Here is a 22,629-nt window from a genome sequence, read left to right on the forward strand (position 1 = left end):
CGTCCCTGGGTGGGCTTAAACCACCAACCTTTCGGTTAACAGCCGAACGCGCTAGCCAATTGCGCCACAGAGACGACCACAGAAAATTCACGCAAGACACTGCAAACCAGTGTTTCAATGAATTCGAGTCTCAGGTCGTGTGAGCTGGAGAATCCTGCCAGTCATCAGCTTTTCCAGATCGACGCTGCGGGATGGTATCTGTTTATCTCTGCCATCTGGTGGTACAAATCAAAATTTCTCCCCAGCACTTTTTCCGTCAGTCGGAGAACCATTTCACAAGGGGACAATGTCAAAACGGTTGCGGCAATTCAACAATTGTACGAAGCACAAAACAGAGCTCACTTAACAATGTCACACTGTTCTGCTGCGGAAATCTTTCCCCTGACAGACAAACTCTCCAGGCCACAGTTCCACCCGATCCCAGACCTTGCCCCTTCGCCTTTCCCTCTGCCTCTGCACTCGCTTTATACCTGTTCAATCTCTAACCTTTATTCAGTTGTGAAGAAAGGCTACCCACCAGAAAGTCTAACACTGTTTGTCTTTCCAGATGTGCTGCCTGAGTTGCTGCGCATTTCCTGCATTTTCTCTTTTCATTTCAGATTTCCAGCATCCACCGTTCGTTTGCTTTTGCACTCACAATGTTGACGGTTCGTCTCCAGGTAGCTACCGTTAGATCCGGTTTCCCAGGCAAAGAGGCTTTTATTGAGGATACTGCCACATGGCAAAAGGCCAATCTGCCCCCATGCCCTTTTAACCGACAGACTAAGCTTGGAATCTTCCACACCTGAGGGGCAGGTTCTGACACACAGTAAACTGCGACCTGGTAGGTGACTCAATCTGGGCTGGGTGGAGCATGACTTGATTGACAAGCCTCGTGCTATATCAGAACTGGCCGGAGCCAGTGCTCCCCCTTTCGCTACTGGAATGGATATGTGCAGTCAGGATGGTGAACGTCTCTGGTTTTAAGAACTATGGTGCTCGACAGGTATCTTAAATGAACGGCGGGACTGAGTGAGATTTTGTGTGCGTGTCTGAACCATGTTGTGGGACTGTGTAAGTTTGTGTATGTCTCTGAACCGTGCTGTGGGACCGTGTGAGTTTGTGTGTGGCTTTGCAGCGTGTTGTGGGACGCTGTGAGTTTAATGTGTCTCTGAACGGTGTTCTAGGACTGTGTGAGTTTGTCTGCGGGTTTCTGAACCGTGTTGTGGCATTGTGTGAGTTTATGTGTACTTTCTGCTTATTTATTGCTCTCTTACTTTGCTTCGACACATAGAAAAATGTATACACAACACAGATACACACAAATACATTGAGAAGTAACACACGCACACACACACACACATTTATTCAGAATGAGCACACTGATACACCCATAATACTCAAGTGCACAATATTTATATATTTAGAACCTGATATATATTATCAAAATAAAAGGAGATTTACAACTGACACACTCACAATGCATCGCCCTCATAACATCAAGACTCACAGTTTCGATAGAACCATGACAGCCACAGCCACAGACACACACACACGCTTTATATTGCCATATGGACCAGTTTGAAGTTTTAAGAAAAGTCTGTACAACAAAAATTGAAAGAGTTTTCACTAGTTGCCCGTCCTGTTGAGTATTTGCAGCGATTTCCCACTCTCACAGCAGTGATTCTGAGTCACGATGTGTGGAATTGGATTTGAAAACTGAAGAAAATTCAGCGCTTGGTGCTCAGCTGTCACGAGCAATTCCACACCTGCTTTGATCAGCTGTTAGCAGTGGACTGGAACAATGTCAGCCAGGGACGTTTAGTGTACATCAATAAAAGTGAACTTATTTGATGCAGGTAAAATATCATTAAAATGGTCCACCGCATTCAACTTGTTTTCCCTAATCCCAGCGGTGGAACAGTCCCAGATTGTGCAGCCATTGAATGACTTTGCATTGCTTTTTTCGAAGCCCGACCGACCTTAATATATTTAGCATGGGTTCGACGTCTGTGCATGGTTTTTGCTCATTTCATTGAAAATTGCTTATCATGAATGCATGGAAACAGTCAGGTAATGGATCAGAGCAGCGTTGTTAAATAATCAGGAAAAGAAGACACCAATGCTAACACAGAGAGTAGAACAAGCACGTCCAGGGGCGCTAAATGAAACGCTCAATCAGGGCCGACGTCCCTGGGTGGGCTTAAACCACCAAACTTTCGGTTAACAGCCGAACGCGCTAGCCAATTGCGTCACAGAGACGACCACAGCGAAATCACGCAAGACACTACAAACCAGTGTTACAATGAATTCGAGTCTCAGGTCGTGTGAGCTGGAGAATCCTGCCAGTCATCAGCTTTTCCAGATCGACGCTGCGGGATGGTATCTGTTTATCTCTGCCATCTGGTGGTACAAATCAAAATTTCTCCCCAGCACTTTTTCCGTCAGTTGGAGAACCATTTCACAAGGGGACAATGTCAAAACGGTTGCGACAATTCAACAATTGTACGAAGCACAAAACAGAGCTCATTTAACAATGTCACACTGTTCTGCTGCGGAAATCTTTCCCCTGACAGACAAACTCTCCAGGACACAGTTCCACCCTATCCCACACCTTGCCCCTTCGCCTTTCCCTCTGCCTCTGCACTCGCTTTATACCTGTTCAATCTCTAACCTTTATCCAGTTGTGAAGAAAGGCTACCCACCAGAAAGTCTAACACTGTTTGTCTTTCCAGATGTGCTGCCTGAGTTGCTGCGCATTTCCTGCATTTTCTCTTTTCATTTCAGATGTCCAGCATCCACCGTTCGTTTGCTTTTGCACTCACAATGTTGACGGTTCGTCTCCAGGTAGCTACCGTTAGACCCGGTTTCCCAGGCAAAGAGGCTTTTATTGAGGATACTGCCACATGGCAAAAGGCCAATCTGCCCCCATGCCCTTTTAACCGACAGACTAAGCTTGGAATCTCCCACACCTGAGGGGCAGGTTCTGACACACAGTAAACTGCGACCTGGTAGGTGACTCAATCTTGGCTGGGTGGAGCATGACTTGATTGACAAGCCTCGTGCTATATCAGAACTGGCCGGAGCCAGTGCTCCCCCTTTCGCTCCTGGAATGGATATGTGCAGTCAGGATGGTGAACGTCTCTGGTTTTAAGATCTATCGTGCTCGACAGGTAATTTAAATGAACGGCGGGACTGAGTGAGATTGTGTGTGCGTGTCTGAACCGTTTTGTGGGACTGTGTAAGTTTGTGTATGTCTCTGAACCGTGCTGTGGGACCGTGTGAGTTTGTGAGTGGCTTTGCAGCGTGTTGTGGGACGGTGTGAGTTTAATGTGTCTCTGAACGCTGTTCGAGGACTGTGTGAGTTTGTCTGCGGGTTTCTGAACCGTTTTGTCGGACTGTGTGAGTTTGTGTGCGTGTTTCTGAACCGTGTTGTGGCATTGTGTGAGTTTATGTGTACTTTCTGCTTATTTATTGCTCTCTGACTTTGCTTTGACACATCGAAAAATGTATACACAACACAGATACACACAAATACATTGAGAAGTCACACACGCGCACACACACACACATTTATTCAGAATGAGCACACTGATACACCCATAATACTCAAGTGCACAATATTTATATATTTAGAACCTGATATATATTATCAAAATAAAAGGAGATTTACAACTGACACACTCACAATGCATCGCCCTCATAACATCAAGACTCACAGTTTCGATAGAACCATGACAGCCACAGCCACAGACACACATACACGCTTTATATTGCCATATGGTCCAGTTTGAAGTTTTAATAAAAGTCTGTACAACAAAAATGGAAAGAGTTTTCACAAGTTGCCCCTCCTGTTGAGCATTTGCAGCGATTTCCCACTCTCACAGCAGTGATTCTGATTCACGATGTGTGGAATTGGATTTGAAAACTGATGAAAATTCAGCACTTGGTGCTCAGCTGTCACGAGCAATTCCACACCTGCTTTGATCAGCTGTTAGCAGTGGACTGGAACAATGTCAGCCAGGGACTTTTAGTGTACATCAATAAAAGTGAACTTATTTGATGCAGGTAAAATATCATTAAAATGGTCCACCGCATTCAACTTGTTTTCCCTAATCCCAGCGGTGGAACAGTCCCAGATTGTGCAGCCATTGAATGAATTTGCATTGCTTTTTTCGAAGCCCGACCGACCTTAATATATTTAGCATGGGTTCGACGTCTGTGCATGGTTTTTGCTCATTTCATTGAAAATTGCTTATCATGAATGCATGGAAACAGTCAGGTCATGGATCAGAGAAGCGTTGTTAAATAATCAGGAGAAGAAGACACCAATGCAAACACAGAGAGTAGAACAAGCACGTTCAGGGACGCTAAGTGAAACGCTCCACAAGGGCCGACGTTCCTGGGTGGGCTCAAACCACCAACCTTTCAATTAACAGCCGAACGCACTAGCCAATTGCGCCACAGAGACGACCACGACAAAATCGTGCAAGACACTGCAAACCAGTGTTTCAATGAATTCGAGTCTCAGGTCGTGTGAGCTGGAGAATCCTGCCAGTCATCAGCTTTTCCAGATCGACGCTGCGGGATGGTATCTGTTTATCTCTGCCATCTGGTGGTACAAATCAAAATTTCTCCCCAGCACTTTTTCCGTCAGTCGGAGAACCATTTCACAAGGGGACAATGTCAAAACGGTTGCGGCAATTCAACAATTGTACGAAGCACAAAACAGAGCTCATTTAACAATGTCACACTGTTCTGCTGCGGAAATCTTTCCCCTGACAGACAAACTCTCCAGGCCACAGTTCAACCCTATCCCAGACCTTGCCCCTTCGCCTTTCCCTCTGCCTCTGCACTCGCTTTATACCTGTTCAATCTCTAACCTTTATCCAGTTGTGAAGAAAGGCTACCCACCAGAAAGTCTAACACTGTTTGTCTTTCCAGATGTGCTGCCTGAGTTGCTGCGCATTTCCTGCATTTTCTCTTTTCATTTCAGATTTCCAGCATCCACCATTCGTTTGCTTTTGCACTCACAATGTTGACGGTTCGTCTCCAGGTAGCTACCGTTAGACCCGGTTTCCCAGGCAAAGAGGCTTTTATTGAGGATACTGCCACATGGCAAAAGGCCAATCTGCCCCCATGCCCTTTTAACCGACAGACTAAGCTTGGAATCTCCCACACCTGAGGGGCAGGTTCTGACACACAGTAAACTGCGACCTGGTATGTGACTCTATCTGGGCTGGGTGGAGCATGACTTGATTGACAAGCCTCGTGCTATATCAGAACTGGCCGGAGCCAGTGCTCCCCCTTTCGCTACTGGAATGGATATGTGCAGTCAGGATGGTGAACGTCTCTGGTTTTAAGATCTATCGTGCTCGACAGGTATTTTAAATGAACGGCGGGACTGAGTGAGATTGTGTGTGCGTGTCTGAACCGTGTTGTGGGACTGTGTAAGTTTGTGTATGTCTCTGAACCGTGTTCTAGGACTGTGTGAGTTTGTCTGAGGGTTTCTGAACCGTTTTGTCGGACTGTGTGAGTTTGTGTGCATGTTTCTGAACCGTGTTGTGGCATTGTGTGAGTTTATGTGTACTTTCTGCTTATTTATTGCTCTCTTACTTTGCTTTGACACATAGAAAAATGTATACAAAACACAGATACACACAAATACATTGAGAAGTAACACACGCACACACACACATTTATTCAGAATGAGCACACTGATACACCCATAATACTCAAGTGCACAATATTTATATATTTAGAACCTGATATATATTATCAAAATGAAAGGAGATTTACAACTGACACACTCACAATGCATCGCCCTCATAACATCAAGACTCTCAGTTTCGATAGAACCATCACAGCCACAGCCACAGACACACACACACGCTTTATATTGCCATATGGTCCAGTTTGAAGTTTTAAGAAAAGTCTGTACAACAAAAATTGAAAGAGTTTTCACAAGTTGCCCGTCCTGTTGAGTATTTGCAGCGATTTCCCACTCTCACAGCAGTGATTCTGAGTCACGATGTGTGGAATTGGATTTGAAAACTGAAGAAAATTCAGCGCTTGGTGCTCAGCTGTCACGAGCAATTCCACACCTGCTTTGATCAGCTGTCAGCAGTGGACTGGAACAATGTCAGCCAGGGACTTTTAGTGTACATCAATAAAAGTGAACTTATTTGATGCAGGTAAAATATCATTAAAATGGTCCACCGCATTCAACTTGTTTTCCCTAATCCCAGCGGTGGAACAGTCCCAGATTGTGCAGCCATTGAATGAATTTGCATTGCTTTTTTCAAAGCCCGACCAACCTTAATATATTTAGCATGGGTTCGCCGTCTGTGCATGGTTTCGACGTCTGTGCATGGTTTTTGCTCATTTCATTGAAAATTGCTTATCATGAATGCATGGAAACAGTCAGGTAATGGATCTGAGCAGCGTTGTTAAATAATCAGGAAAAGAAGACACCAATGCAAACACAGAGAGTAGAACAAGCACGTCCAGGGGCGCTAAGTGAAACGCTCAATCAGGGCCGAAGTCCCTGGGTGGGCTTGAATCACCAACCTTTCGGTTAACAATCGAACGCGCTAGCCAATTGCGCCACAGAGACGACCACAGCGAATTCACGCAAGACACTGCAAACCAGTGTTTCAATGAATTCGAGTCTCAGGTCGTGTGAAGTGGAGAATCCTGCCCGTCATCAGCTTTTCCAGATCGACGCTGCGGGATGGTATCTGTTTATCTCTGCCATCTGGTGGTACAAATCAAAATTTCTCCCCAGCTCTTTTTCCGTCAGTCGGAGAACCATTTCACAAGGGGACAATGTCAAAACGGTTGCGGCAATTCAACAATTGTACGAAGCACAAAACAGAGCTCATTTAACAATGACACACTGTTCTGCTGCGGAAATCTTTCCCCTGACAGACAAACTCTCCAGGCCACAGTTCCACCCTCTCCCAGACCTTGCCCCTTCGCCTTTCCCTCTGCCTCTGCACTCGCTTTATCCCTGTTCAATCTCTAACCTTTATCCAGTTGTGAAGAAAGGCTACCCACCAGAAAGTCTAACACTGTTTGTCTTTCCAGATGTGCTGCCTGAGTTGCTGCGCATTTCTTGCATTTTCTCTTTTCATTTCAGATTTCCAGCATCCACCATTCGTTTGCTTTTGCACTCACAATGTTGACGGTTCGTCTCCAGGTAGCTACCGTTAGACCCGGTTTCCCAGGCAAAGAGGCTTTTATTGAGGATACTGCCACATGGCAAAAGGCCAATCTGCCCCCATGCCCTTTTAACCGACAGACTAAGCTTGGAATCTCCCACAGCTGAGGGGCAGGTTCTGACACACAGTAAACTGCGACCTGGCAGGTGACTCAATCTGGGCTGGGTGGAGCATGACTTGATTGACAAGCCTCGTGCTGTATCAGAACTGGCCGGAGCCAGTGCTCCCGATTTCGCTACTGGAATGGATATGTGCAGTCAGGATGGTGAACGTCTCTGGTTTTAAGATCTATCGTGCTCGACAGGTATTTTAAATGAACGGCGGGACTGAGTGAGATTGTGTGTGCGTGTCTGAACCGTGTTGTGGGACTGTGTAAGTTTGTATATGTCTCTGAACCGTGCTGTGGGACCGTGTGAGTTTGTGTGTGGCTTTGCAGCGTGTTGTGGGACGCTGTGAGTTTAATGTGTCTCTGAACGGTGTTCTAGGACTGTGTGAGTTTGTCTGCGGTTTCTGAACCGTTTTGTCGGACTGTGTGAGTTTGTGTGCATGTTTCTGAACCGTGTTGTGGCATTGTGTGAGTTTATGTGTACTTTCTGCTTATTTATTGCTCTCTTACTTTGCTTTGACACATAGAAAAATGTATACAAAACACAGATACACACAAATACATTGAGAAGTAACACACGCACACACACACATTTATTCAGAATGAGCACACTGATACACCCATAATACTCAAGTGCACAATATTTATATATTTAGAACCTGATATATATTATCAAAATGAAAGGAGATTTACAACTGACACACTCACAATGCATCGCCCTCATAACATCAAGACTCTCAGTTTCGATAGAACCATGACAGCCACAGCCACAGACACACACACACGCTTTATATTGCCATATGGTCCAGTTTGAAGTTTTAAGAAAAGTCTGTACAACAAAAATTGAAAGAGTTTTCACAAGTTGCCCGTCCTGTTGAGTATTTGCAGCGATTTCCCACTCTCACAGCAGTGATTCTGAGTCACGATGTATGGAATTGGATTTGAAAACTGAAGAAAATTCAGCGCTTGGTGCTCAGCTGTCACGAGCAATTCCACACCTGCTTTGATCAGCTGTCAGCAGTGGACTGGAACAATGTCAGCCAGGGACTTTTAGTGTACATCAATAAAAGTGAACTTATTTGATGCAGGTAAAATATCATTAAAATGGTCCACCGCATTCAACTTGTTTTCCCTGATCCCAGCGGTGGAACAGTCCCAGATTGTGCAGCCATTGAATGAATTTGCATTGCTTTTTTCGAAGCCCGACCAACCTTAATATATTTAGCATGGGTTCGCCGTCTGTGCATGGTTTCGACGTCTGTGCATGGTTTTTGCTCATTTCATTGAAAATTGCTTATCATGAATGCATGGAAACAGTCAGGTAATGGATCAGAGCAGCGTTGTTAAATAATCAGGAAAAGAAGACACCAATGCAAACACAGAGAGTAGAACAAGCACGTCCAGGGGCGCTAAGTGAAAAGCTCAATCAGGGCCGAAGTCCCTGGGTGGGCGTGAATCACCAACCTTTCGGTTAACAATCGAACGCGCTAGCCAATTGCGCCACAGAGACGACCACAGCAAATTCACGCAAGACACTGCAAACCAGTGTTTCAATGAATTCGAGTCTCAGGTCGTGTGAAGTGGAGAATCCTGCCAGTCATCAGCTTTTCCAGATCGACGCTGCGGGATGGTATCTGTTTATCTCTGCCATCTGGTGGTACAAATCAAAATTTCTCCCCAGCACTTTTTCCGTCAGTCGGAGAACCATTTCACAAGGGGACAATGTCAAAACGGTTGCGGCAATTCAACAATTGTACGAAGCACAAAACAGAGCTCATTTAACAATGACACACTGTTCTGCTGCGGAAATCTTTCCCCTGACAGACAAACTCTCCAGGCCACAGTTCCACCCTCTCCCAGACCTTGCCCCTTCGCCTTTCCCTCTGCCTCTGCACTCGCTTTATCCCTGTTCAATCTCTAACCTTTATCCAGTTGTGAAGAAAGGCTACCCACCAGAAAGTCTAACACTGTTTGTCTTTCCAGATGTGCTGCCTGAGTTGCTGCGCATTTCCTGCATTTTCTCTTTTCATTTCAGATTTCCAGCATCCACCATTCGTTTGCTTTTGCACTCACAATGTTGACGGTTCGTCTCCAGGTAGCTACCGTTAGACCCAGTTTCCCAGGCAAAGAGGCTTTTATTGAGGATACTGCCACATGGCAAAAGGCCAATCTGCCCCCATGCCCTTTGAACCGACAGACTAAGCTTGGAATCTCCCACAGCTGAGGGGCAGGTTCTGACACACAGTAAACTGCGACCTGGCAGGTGACTCAATCTGGGCTGGGTGGAGCATGACTTGATTGACAAGCCTCGTGCTGTATCAGAACTGGCCGGAGCCAGTGCTCCCGATTTCGCTACTGGAATGGATATGTGCAGTCAGGATGGTGAACGTCTCTGGTTTTAAGATCTATCGTGCTCGACAGGTATTTTAAATGAACGGCGGGACTGAGTGAGATTGTGTGTGCGTGTCTGAACCGTGTTGTGGGACTGTGTAAGTTTGTATATGTCTCTGAACCGTGCTGTGGGACCGTGTGAGTTTGTGTGTGGCTTTGCAGCGTGTTGTGGGACGCTGTGAGTTTAATGTGTCTCTGAACGGTGTTCTAGGACTGTGTGAGTTTGTCTGCGGGTTTCTGAACCGTTTTGTCGGACTGTGTGAGTTTGTGTGCGTGTTTCTGAACCGTGTTGTGGCATTGTGTGAGTTTATGTGTACTTTCTGCTTATTTATTGCTCTCTTACTTTGCTTTGACACATAGAAAAATGTATACACAACACAGATACACACAAATACATTGAGAAGTAACACACGCACACACACATACACATTTATTCAGAATGAGCACACTGAATCACCCATAATACTCAAGTGCACAATATTTATATATTTAGAACCTGATATATATTATCAAAATAAAAGGAGATTTACAACTGACACACTCACAATGCATCGCCCTCATAACATCAAGACTCACAGTTTCGATAGAACCATGACAGCCACAGCCACAGACACACACACACGCTTTATATTGCCATATGGTCCAGTTTGAAGTTTTAAGAAAAGTCTGTACAACAAAAATTGAAAGAGTTTTCACAAGTTGCCCGTCCTGTTGAGTATTTGCAGCGATTTCCCACTCTCACAGCAGTGATTCTGAGTCACGATGTGTGGAATTGGATTTGAAAACTGAAGAAAATTCAGCGCTTGGTGCTCAGCTGTCACGAGCAATTCCACACCTGCTTTGATCAGCTGTTAGCAGTGGACTGGAACAATGTCAGCCAGGGACTTTTAGTGTACATCAATAAAAGTGAACTTATTTGATGCAGGTAAAATATCATTAAAATGGTCCACCGCATTCAACTTGTTTTCCCTAATCCCAGCGGTGGAACAGTCCCAGATTGTGCAGCCATTGAATGAATTTGCATTGCTTTTTTCGAAGCCCGACCGACCTTAATATATTTAGCATGGGTTCGACGTCTGTGCATGGTTTTTGCTCATTTCATTGAAAATTGCTTATCATGAATGCATGGAAACAGTCAGGTAATGGATCAGAGCAGCGTTGTTAAATAATCAGGAAAAGAAGACACCAATGCAAACACAGAGAGTAGAACACGCACGTCCAGGGGCGCTCAGTGAAACGCTTAAGAAGGGCGACGTCCCTGGGTGGGCTTAAACCACCAACCTTTCGATTAACAGCCGAACGCGCTAGCCAATTGCGCCACAGAGACGACCACAGCAAAATCACGCAAGACACTGCAAACCAGTGTTTCAATGAATTCGAGTCTCAGGTCGTGTGAGCTGGAGAATCCTGCCAGTCATCAGCTTTTCCAGATCGACGCTGCGGGATGGTATCTGTTTATTTCTGCCATCTGGTGGTACAAATCAAAATTTCTCCCCAGCACTTTTTCCGTCAGTCGGAGAACCATTTCACAAGGGGACAATGTCAAATCTGTTGCGGCAATTCAACAATTGTACGAAGCACAAAACAGAGTTCATTTAACAATGTCACACTGTTCTGCTGCGGAAATCTTTCCCCTGACAGACAAACTCTCCAGGCCACAGTTCCACCCTATCCCAGACCCTGCCCCTTCGCCTTGCCCTCTGCCTCTGCACTCGCTTTATGCCTGTTCAATCTCTAACCTTTATCCAGTTGTGAAGAAAGGCTACCCACCAGAAAGTCTAACACTGTTTGTCTTTCCAGATATGCTGCCTGAGTTGCTGCGCATTTCCTGCATTTTCTCTTTTCATTTCAGATTTCCAGCATCCACCATTCGTTTGCTTTTGCACTCACAATGTTGACGGTTCGTCTCCAGGTAGCTACCGTTAGACCCGGTTTCCCAGGCAAAGAGGCTTTTATTGAGGATACTGCCACATGGCAAAAGGCCAATCTGCCCCCATGCCCTTTTAACCGATAGACTAAGCTTGGAATCTCCCACACCTGAGGGGCAGGTTCTGACACACAGTAAACTGCGACCTGGCAGGTGACTCAATCTGGGCTGGGTGGAGCATGACTTGATTGACAAGCCTCGTGCTATATCAGAACTGGCCGGAGCCAGTGCTCCCCCTTTCGCTACTGGAATGGATATGTGCAGTCAGGATGGTGAACGTCTCTGGTTTTAAGATCTATCGTGCTCGACAGGTATTTTAAATGAACGGCGGGACTGAGTGAGATTGTGTGTGCGTGTCTGAACCGTGTTGTGGGACTGTGTAAGTTTGTGTATGTCTCTGAACCGTGCTGTGGGACCGTGTGAGTTTGTGTGTGGCTTTGCAGCGTGTTGTGGGACGCTGTGAGTTTAATGTGTCTCTGAACGGTGTTCTAGGACTGTGTGAGTTTGTCTGCGGGTTTCTGAACCGTTTTGTCGGACTGTGTGAGTTTGTGTGCGTGTTTCTGAACCGTGTTGTGGCATTGTGTGAGTTTATGTGTACTTTCTGCTTATTTATTGCTCTCTTACTTTGCTTTGACACATAGAAAAATGTATACACAACACAGATACACACAAATACATTGAGAAGTAACACACGCACACACACACACACACACATTTATTCAGAATGAGCACACTGATACACCCATAATACTCAAGTGCACAATATTTATATATTTAGAACCTGATATATATTATCAAAATAAAAGGAGATTTACAACTGACACACTCACAATGCATCGCCCTCATAACATCAAGACTCACAGTTTCGATAGAACCATGACAGCCACAGACACACACACACGCTTTATATTGCCATATGGTCCAGTTTGAAGTTTTAAGAAAAGTCTGTACAACAAAAATTGAAAGGGTTTTCACAAGTTGCCCGTCCTGTTGAGTATTTGCAGCGATTTCCCACTCTCAGAGCAGTGATTCTGAGTCACGATGTGTGGAATTGGATTTGAAAACTGAAGAAAATTCAGCGCTTGGTGCTCAGCTGTCACGAGCAATTCCACACCTGCTTTGATCAGCTGTCAGCAGTGGACTGGAACAATGTCAGCCAGGGACTTTTAGTGTACATCAATAAAAGTGAACTTATTTGATGCAGGTAAAATATCATTAAAATGGTCCACCGCATTCAACTTGTTTTCCCTAATCCCAGCGGTGGAACAGTCCCAGATTGTGCAGCCATTGAATGAATTTGCATTGCTTTTTTCGAAGCCCGACCGACCTTAATATATTTAGCATGGGTTCGACGTCTGTGCATGGTTTTTGCTCATTTCATTGAAAATTGCTTATCATGAATGCATGGAAACAGTCAGGTAATGGATCAGAGCAGCGTTGTTAAATAATCAGGAAAAGAAGACACCAATGCAAACACAGAGAGAAGAACAAGCACGTCCAGGGGCGCTAAGTGAAACGCTCAATAAGGGCCGACGTCCCTGGGTGGGCTTGAACCACCAACTTTTCGGTTAACAGCCAAACGCGCTAGCCAATTGCGCCACAGAGACGACCACCGCAAAATAACCCAAGACACTGCAAACCAGTGTTTCAATGAATTCGAGTCTCAGGTCGTGTGAGCTGGAGAATCCTGCCAGTCATCAGCTTTTCCAGATCGACGCTGCGGGATGGTATCTGTTTATCTCTGCCATCTGGTGGTACAAATCAAAATTTCTCCCCAGCACTTTTTCCGTCAGTCGGAGAACCATTTCACAAGGGGACAATGTCAAAACGGTTGCGGCAATTCAACAATTGTACGAAGCACAAAACAGAGCTCATTTAACAATGTCACACTGTTCTGCTGCGGAAATCTTTCCCCTGACAGACAAACTCTCCAGGCCACAGTTCCACCCTATCACAGACCCTGCCCCTTCGCCTTTCCCTCTGCCTCTGCACTCGCTTTATGCCTGTTCAATCTCTAACCTTTATCCAGTTGTGAAGAAAGGCTACCCACCAGAAAGTCTAACACTGTTTGTCTTTCCAGATGTGCTGCCTGAGTTGCTGCGCATTTCCTGCATTTTCTCTTTTCATTTCAGATTTCCAGCATCCACCATTCGTTTGCTTTTGCACTCACAATGTTGACGGTTCGTCTCCAGGTAGCTACCGTTAGGCCCGGTTTCCCAGGCAAAGAGGCTTTTATTGAGGATACTGCCACATGGCAAAAGGCCAATCTGCCCCCATGCCCTTTTAACCGACAGACTAAGCTTGGAATCTCCCACACCTGAGGGGCAGGTTCTGACACACAGTAAACTGCGACCTGGTAGGTGACTCAATCTGGGCTGGGTGGAGCATGACTTGATTGACCATCCTCGTGCTATATCAGAACTGGCCGGAGCCAGTGCTCCCCCTTTCGCTACTGGAATGGATATGTGCAGTCAGGATGGTGAACGTCTCTGGTTTTAAGATCTATCGTGCTCGACAGGTATTTTAAATGAACGGCGGGACTGAGTGAGATTGTGTGTGCGTGTCTGAACCGTGTTGTGGGACTGTGTAAGTTTGTGTATGTCTCTGAACCGTGCTGTGGGACCGTGTGAGTTTGTGTGTGGCTTTGCAGCGTGTTGTGGGACGCTGTGAGTTTAATGTGTCTCTGAACGGTGTTCTAGGACTGTGTGAGTTTGTCTGCGGGTTTCTGAACCGTTTTGTCGGACTGTGTGAGTTTGTGTGCGTGTTTCTGAACCGTGTTGTGGCATTGTGTGAGTTTATGTGTACTTTCTGCTTATTTATTGCTCTCTTACTTTGCTTTGACACATAGAAAAATGTATACACAACACAGATACACACAAATACATTGAGAAGTAACACACGCACACACACACACACATTTATTCAGAATGAGCACACTGATACACCCATAATACTCAAGTGCACAATATTTATATATTTAGAACCTGATATATATTATCAAAATAAAAGGAGATTTACAACTGACACACTCACAATGCATCGCCCTCATAACATCAAGACTCTCAGTTTCGATAGAACCATCACAGCCACAGCCACAGACACACACACACGCTTTATATTGCCATATGGTCCAGTTTGAAGTTTTAAGAAAAGTCTGTACAACAAAAATTGAAAGAGTTTTCACAAGTTGCCCGTCCTGTTGAGTATTTGCAGCGATTTCCCACTCTCAGAGCAGTGATTCTGAGTCACGATGTGTGGAATTGGATTTGAAAACTGAAGAAAATTCAGCGCTTGGTGCTCAGCTGTCACGAGCAATTCCACACCTGCTTTGATCAGCTGTTAGCAGTGGACTGGAACAATGTCAGCCAGGGACTTTTAGTGTACATCAATAAAAGTGAACTTATTTGATGCAGGTAAAATATCATTAAAATGGTCCACCGCATTCAACTTGTTTTCCCTAATCCCAGCGGTGGAACAGTCCCAGATTGTGCAGCCATTGAATGAATTTGCATTGCTTTTTTCGAAGCCCGACCGACCTTAATATATTTAGCATGGGTTCGACGTCTGTGCATGGTTTTTGCTCATTTCATTCAAAATTGCTTATCATGAATGCATGGAAACAGTCAGGTGATGGATCAGAGCAGCGTTGTTAAATAATCAGGAAAAGAAGACACCAATGCAAACACAGAGAGTAGAACAAGCACGTCCAGGGGCGCTAAGTGAAACGCTTAATCAGGGTCGACGTTCCTGGGTGAGCTTGAACCACCAACCTTTCAATTAACAGCCGAACGCGTTAGCCAATTGCGCCACAGAGACGCCCACAGCAAAATCACGCAAGACACTGCAAACCAGTGTTTCAATGAATTCGAGTCTCAGGTCGTGTGAGCTGGAGAATCCTGCCAGTCATCAGCTTTTCCAGATCGACGCTGCGGGATGGTATCTGTTTATCTCTGCCATCTGGTGGTACAAATCAAAATTTCTCCCCAGCACTTTTTCCGTCAGTCGGAGAACCATTTCACAAGGGGACAATGTCAAAACGGTTGCGGCAATTCAACAATTGTACGAAGCACAAAACAGAGCTCATTTAACAATGTCACACTGTTCTGCTGCGGAAATCTTTCCCCTGACAGACAAACTCTCCAGGCCACAGTTCCACCCTATCCCAGACCTTGCCCCTTCGCCTTTCCCTCTGCCTCTGCACTCGCTTTATACCTGTTCAATCTCTAACCTTTATCCAGTTGTGAAGAAAGGCTACCCACCAGAAAGTCTAACACAGTTTGTCTTTCCAGATGTGCTGCCTGAGTTGCTGCGCATTTCCTGCATTTTCTCTTTTCATTTCAGATTTCCAGCATCCACCATTCGTTTGCTTTTGCACTCACAATGTTGACGGTTCGTCTCCAGGTAGCTACCGTTATACCCGGTTTCCCAGGCAAAGAGGCTTTTTTTGAGGATACTGCCACATGGCAAAAGGCCAATCTGCCCCCATGCCCTTTTAACCGACAGACTAAGCTTGGAATCTCCCACACCTGAGGGGCAGGTTCTGACACACAGTAAACTGCGACCTGGTAGGTGACTCAATCTGGGATGGGTGGAGCATGACTTGATTGACAAGCCTCGTGCTAGATCAGAACTGGCCGGAGCCAGGGCTCCTCCTTTCGCTACTGGAATGGATATGTGCAGTCAGGATGGTGAACGTCTCTGGTTTTAAGATCTATCGTGCTCGACAGGTATTTTAAATGAACGGCGGGACTGAGTGAGATTGTGTGTGCGTGTCTGAACCGTGTTGTGGGACTGTGTAAGTTTGTGTATGTCTCTGAACCGTGCTGTGGGACCGTGTGAGTTTGTGTGTGGCTTTGCAGCGTGTTGTGGGACGGTGTGAGTTTAAAGTGTCTCTGAACGGTGTTCCAGGACTGTGTGAGTTTGTCTGCGGGTTTCTGAACCGTTTTGTCGGACTGTGTGAGATTGTGTGCGTGTTTCTGAATCGTGTTGTGGCATTGTGTGAGTTTATGTGTACTTTCTGCTTATTTATTGCTCTCTTACTTTGCTTTGACACATAGAAAAATGTATACACAACACAGATACACACAAATACATTGAGAAGTAACACACGCACACACAAACACACATTTATTCAGAATGAGCACACTGATACACCCATAATACTCAAGTGCACAATATTTATATATTTAGAACCTGATATATATTATCAAAATAAAAGGAGATTTACAACTGACACACTCACAATGCATCGCCCTCATAACATCAAGACTCTCAGTTTCGATAGAACCATCACAGCCACAGCCACAGACACACACACACGCTTTATATTGCCATTTGGTCCAGTTTGAAGTTTTAAGAAAAGTCTGTACAACAAAAATTGAAAGAGTTTTCACAAGTTGCCCGTCCTGTTGAGTATTTGCAGCGAATTCCCACTCTCACAGCAGTGATTCTGAGTCACGATGTGTGGAATTGGATTTGAAAACTGAAGAAAATTCAGCGCTTGGTGCTCAGCTGTCACGAGCAATTCCACACCTGCTTTGATCAGCTGTCAGCAGTGGACTGGAACAATGTCAGCCAGGGACTTTTAGTGTACATCAATAAAAGTGAACTTATTTGATGCAGGTAAAATATCATTAAAATGGTCCACCGCATTCAACTTGTTTTCCCTAATCCCAGTGGTGGAACAGTCCCAGATTGTGCAGCCATTGAATGAATTTGCATTGCTTTTTTCGAAGCCCGACCGTCCTTAATATATGGGTACGACGTCTGTGCATGGTTTTTGCTCATTTCATTGAAAATTGCTTATCATGAATGCATGGAAACAGTCAGGTAATGGATCAGAGCAGCGTTGTTAAAAAATCAGGAAAAGAAGACACCAATGCAAACACAGAGAGGAGAACAAGCACGTCCAGGGGCGCGAAGTAAAACGCTCAATAATAGCCGACGTCCCTGGGTGGGTTTGAACCACCAACCTTTCGGTTAACAGCCGAACGCGCTAGCCAATTGCGCCATAGAGACGACCACAGCAAAACCGCCCAAGACACTGCAAACCAGTGTTTCAATGAATTCGAGTCTCAGGTCGTGTGAGCTGGAGAATCCTGCCAGTCATCAGCTTTTCCAGATCGACACTGCGGGATGGTATCTGTTTATCTCTGCCATCTGGTGGTACAAATCAAAATTTCTCCCCAGCACTTTTTCCGTCAGTCGGAGAACCATTTCACAAGGGGACAATGTCAAAACGGTTGTGGCAATTCAACAGTTGTACGAAGCACAAAACAGAGCTCATTTAACAATGTCACACTGTTCTGCTGCGGAAATCTTTCCCCTGACAGACAAACTCTCCAGGCCACAGTTCCACCCTGTCCCACACCTTGCCCCTTCGCCTTTCCCTCTGCCTCTGCACTCGCTTTATACCTGTTCAATCTCTAACCTTTATCCAGTTGTGAAGAAAGGCTACCCACCAGAAAGTCTAACACTGTTTGTCTTTCCAGATGTGCTGCCTGAGTTGCTGCGCATTTTCTGCCTTTTCATTTCAGATTTCCAACATTCACCATTCGTTTGCTTTTGCACTCACAATGTTGACGGTTCGTCTCCAGAGGCTACCGTTAGACCCGGTTTCCCAGGCAAAGAGGCTTTCATTGAGGATACTGCCACATGGCAAAAGGCCAATCTGCCCCCATGCCCTTTTAACCGACAGACTAAGCTTGGAATCTCCCACACCTGAGGGGCAGGTTCTGACACACAGTAAACTGCGACCTGGTCGGTGACTCTATCTGGGCTGGGTGGAGCATGACTTGATTGACAAGCCTCGTGCTATATCAGAACTGGCCGGAGCCAGTGCTCCCCCTTTCGCTACTGGAATGGATATGTGCAGTCAGGATGGTGAACGTCTCTGGTTTTAAGATCTATCGTGCTCGACAGGTATTTTAAATGAACGGCGGGACTGAGTGAGATTGTGTGTGCGTGTCTGAACCGTGTTGTGGGACTGTGTAAGTTTGTGTATGTCTCTGAACCTTGCTGTGGGACCGTGTGAGTTTGTGTGTGGCTTTGCAGCGTGTTGTGGGACGCTGTGAGTTTAATGTGTCTCTGAACGGTGTTCTAGGACTGTGTGAGTTTGTCTGCGGGTTTCTGAACCCTTTTGTCGGACTGTGTGAGTTTGTGTGCGTGTTTCTGAACCGTGTTGTGGCATTGTGTGAGTTTATGTGTACTTTCTGCTTATTTATTGCTCTCTTACTTTGCTTTAACACATAGAAAAATGTATACACAACACAGATACACACAAATACATTGAGAAGTAACACACGCACACACACACACACATTTATTCAGAATGAGCACACTGATACACCCATAATACTCAAGTGCACAATATTTATATATTTAGAACCTGATATATATTATCAAAATAAAAGGAGATTTACAACTGACACACTCACAATGCATCGCCCTCATAACATCAAGACTCACAGTTTCGATAGAACCATGACAGCCACAGCCACAGACACACACACACGCTTTATATTGCCATATGGTCCAGTTTGAAGTTTGAAGAAAAGTCTGTACAACAAAAATTGAAAGAGTTTTCACAAGTTGCCCGTCCTGTTGAGTATTTGCAGCGATTTCCCACTCTCACAGCAGTGATTCTGAGTCACGATGTGTGGAATTGGATTTGAAAACTGAAGAAAATTCAGCGCTTGGTGCTCAGCTGTCACGAGCAATTCCACACCTGCTTTGATCAGCTGTTAGCAGTGGACTGGAACAATGTCAGCCAGGGACTTTTAATGTACATCAATAAAAGTGAACTTATTTGATGCAGGTAAAATATCATTAAAATGGTCCACCGCATTCAACTTGTTTTCCCTAATCCCAGCGGTGGAACAGTCCCAGATTGTGCAGCCATTGAATGAATTTGCATTGCTTTTTTCGAAGCCCGACCGACCTTAATATATTTAGCATGGGTTCGACGTCTGTGCATGGTTTTTGCTCATTTCATTGAAAATTGCTTATCATGAATGCAAGGAAACAGTCATGTAATGGATAAGAGCAGCGTTGTAAAATAATCAGGAACAGAAGACACCAATGCAAACACAGAGAGTAGAACAAGCACGTCCACGGGCGCTAAGTGAAACGCTCCACAAGTGCCGACGTCCCTGGGTGGGGTTGAACCACCAACCTTTCAATTAACAGCCGAACGCGCTAGCCAATTGCGCCACAGAGACGACCACAGCAAAATCACGCAAGACACTGCAAACCAGTGTTTCAATGAATTCGAGTCTCAGGTCGTGTGAGCTGGAGAATCCTGCCAGTCATCAGCTTTTCCAGATCGACGCTGCGGGATGGTATCTGTTTATCTCTGCCATCTGGTGGTACAAATCAAAATTTCTCCCCAGCACTTTTTCCGTCAGTCGGAGAACCATTTCACAAGGGGACAATGTCAAAACGGTTGCGGCGATTCAACAATTGTACGAAGCACAAAACAGAGCTCATTTAACAATGTCACACTGTTCTGCTGCGGAAATCTTTCCCCTGACAGACAAACTCTCCAGGCCACAGTTCCACCCTATCCCAGACCTTGCCCCTTCGCCTTTCCCTCTGCCTCTGCACTCGCTTTATACCTGTTCAATCTCTAACCTTTATCCAGTTGTGAAGAAAGGCTACCCACCAGAAAGTCTAACACTGTTTGTCTTTCCAGATGTGCTGCCTGAGTTGCTGCGCATTTCCTGCATTTTCTCTTTTCATTTCAGATTTCCAGCATCCGCCATTCGTTTGCTTTTGCACTCACAATGTTGACTGTTCGTCTCCAGGTAGCTACCGTTAGACCCGGTTTCCCAGGCAAAGAGGCTTTTATTGATGATACTGCCACATGGCAAAAGGCCAATCTGCCCCCATGCCCTTTTAACCGACAGACTAAGCTTGGAATCTTCCACACCTCAGGGGCAGGTTCTGACACACAGTAAACTGCGACCTGGTCGGTGACTCAATCTGGGCTGGGTGGAGCATGACTTGATTGACAAGCCTCGTGCTATATCAGAACTGGCCGGAGCCAGTGCTCCCCCTTTCGCTCCTGGTTTGGATATGTGCAGTCAGGATGGTGAACGTCTCTGGTTTTAAGATCTATCGTGCTCGACAGGTATTTTAAATGAACGGCGGGACTGAGTGAGATTGTGTGTGCGTGTCTGAACCGTGTTGTGGGACTGTGTAAGTTTGTTTATTTCTCTGAACCGTGCTGTGGGACCGTGTGAGTTTGTGTGTGGCTTTGCAGCGTGTTGTGGGACGCTGTGAGTTTAATGTGTCTCTGAACGGTGTTCTGGGACTGTGTGAGTTTGTCTGCGGGTTTCTGAACCGTTTTGTCGGACTGTGTGAGTTTGTGTGCGTGTTTCTGAACCGTGTTGTGGCATTGTGTGAGTTTCTGTGTACTTTCTGCTTATTTATTGCTCTCTCACTTTGCTTTGACACATAGAAAAATGTATGCACAACACAGATACACACAAATATATTGAGAAGTAACACACGCACACACACACACACATTTATTCAGAATGAGCACACTGATACACCCATAACACTCAAGTGCACAATATTTATATATTTAGAACCTGATATATATTATCAAAATAAAAGGAGATTTACAACTGACACACTCACAATGCATCGCCCTCATAACATCAGGACTCACAGTTTCGATAGAACCATGACAGCTACAGCCACATACACACACACACGCTTTATATTGCCATATGGTCCAGTTTGAAGTTTTAAGAAAAGTCTGTACAACAAAAATTGAAAGAGTTTTCACAAGTTGCCCGTCCTGTTGAGTATTTGCAGCGATTTCCCACTCTCACAGCAGTGATTCTGAGTCACGATGTGTGGAATTGGATTTGAAAACTGAAGAAAATTCAGCGCTTGGTGCTCAGCTGTCACGAGCAATTCCACACCTGCTTTGATCAGCTGTTAGCAGTGGACTGGACCAATGTCAGCCAGGGACTTTTAGTGTACATCAATAAAAGTGAACTTATTTGATGCAGGTAAAATATCATTAAAATGGTCCACCGCATTCAACTTGTTTTCCCTAATCCCAGCGGTGGAACAGTCCCACATTGTGCAGCCATTGAACGAATTTGCATTGCTTTTTTCGAAGCCCGACCGACCTTAATATATTTAGCATGGGTTCGACGTCTGTGCATGGTTTTTGCTCATTTCATTGAAAATTGCTTATCATGAATGCATGGAAACAGTCAGGTAATGGATCAGAGCAGCGTTGTTAAATAATCAGGAAAAGAAGACACCAATGCAAACACAGAGAGTAGAACAAGCACGCCCAGTGGCGCTTAGTGAAACGCTCAATAAGGGCCGACGTCGTTGGGTGGGCTTGAACCACCAACCTTTCGGTTAACAGTTTAACGCGCTAGCCAATTGCGCCACAGAGACGACCACAGCAGAATCACGCAAGACACTGCAAACCAGTGTTTCAATGAATTCGAGTCTCAGGTCGTGTGAGCTGGAGAATCCTGCCAGTCATCAGCTTTTCCAGATCGACGCTGCGGGATGGTATCTGTTTATCTCTGCCAGCTGGTGGTACAAATCAAAATTTCTCCCCAGCACTTTTTCCGTCAGTCGGAGAACCATTTCACAAGGGGACAATGTCAAAACGGTTGCGGCAATTCAACAATTGTACGAAGCACAAAACAGAGCTCATTTAACAATGTCACACTGTTCTGCTGCGGAAATCTTTCCCCTGACAGACAAACTCTCCAGGCCACAGTTCCACTCTATCCCACACCTTGCCCCTTCGCCTTTCCCTCTGCCTCTGCACTCGCTTTATACCTGTTCAATCTCTAACCTTTATCCAGTTGTGAAGAAAGGCTACCCAACAGAAAGTCTAACACTGTTTGTCTTTCCAGATGTGCTGCCTGAGTTGCTGCGCATTTCCTCCATTTTCTCTTTTCATTTCAGATTTCCAGCATCCACCATTCGTTTGCTTTTGCACTCACAATGTTGACGGT

General features: G+C 45.4%; 7 non-coding genes across 7 annotated transcripts; all 7 read right to left on the reverse strand.

The window, feature by feature from the left end:
* On the reverse strand, positions 1-74 carry trnan-guu (transfer RNA asparagine (anticodon GUU)). The gene has a single exon. It is a non-coding gene; the product is annotated as a tRNA-Asn (tRNA).
* A 2,093-nt stretch (positions 75-2,167) lies between these two features.
* On the reverse strand, positions 2,168-2,241 carry trnan-guu (transfer RNA asparagine (anticodon GUU)). Its single transcript has one exon. It is a non-coding gene; the product is annotated as a tRNA-Asn (tRNA).
* Positions 2,242-6,521: 4,280 nt separating this feature from the next.
* On the reverse strand, positions 6,522-6,595 carry trnan-guu (transfer RNA asparagine (anticodon GUU)). The gene has a single exon. It is a non-coding gene; the product is annotated as a tRNA-Asn (tRNA).
* A 4,357-nt stretch (positions 6,596-10,952) lies between these two features.
* On the reverse strand, positions 10,953-11,026 carry trnan-guu (transfer RNA asparagine (anticodon GUU)). The gene has a single exon. It is a non-coding gene; the product is annotated as a tRNA-Asn (tRNA).
* A 2,133-nt stretch (positions 11,027-13,159) lies between these two features.
* Positions 13,160-13,233, reverse strand: trnan-guu (transfer RNA asparagine (anticodon GUU)). Its single transcript has one exon. It is a non-coding gene; the product is annotated as a tRNA-Asn (tRNA).
* Positions 13,234-17,570: 4,337 nt separating this feature from the next.
* trnan-guu (transfer RNA asparagine (anticodon GUU)) lies at positions 17,571-17,644 on the reverse strand. Its single transcript has one exon. It is a non-coding gene; the product is annotated as a tRNA-Asn (tRNA).
* A 2,127-nt stretch (positions 17,645-19,771) lies between these two features.
* trnan-guu (transfer RNA asparagine (anticodon GUU)) lies at positions 19,772-19,845 on the reverse strand. The gene has a single exon. It is a non-coding gene; the product is annotated as a tRNA-Asn (tRNA).
* Between the last annotated feature and the right edge of the window lie 2,784 nt (positions 19,846-22,629).

Source organism: Heterodontus francisci, chromosome 22 (assembly GCF_036365525.1).
Source record: "Heterodontus francisci isolate sHetFra1 chromosome 22, sHetFra1.hap1, whole genome shotgun sequence".
Classification (NCBI taxonomy): Eukaryota; Metazoa; Chordata; class Chondrichthyes; order Heterodontiformes; family Heterodontidae; genus Heterodontus; species Heterodontus francisci.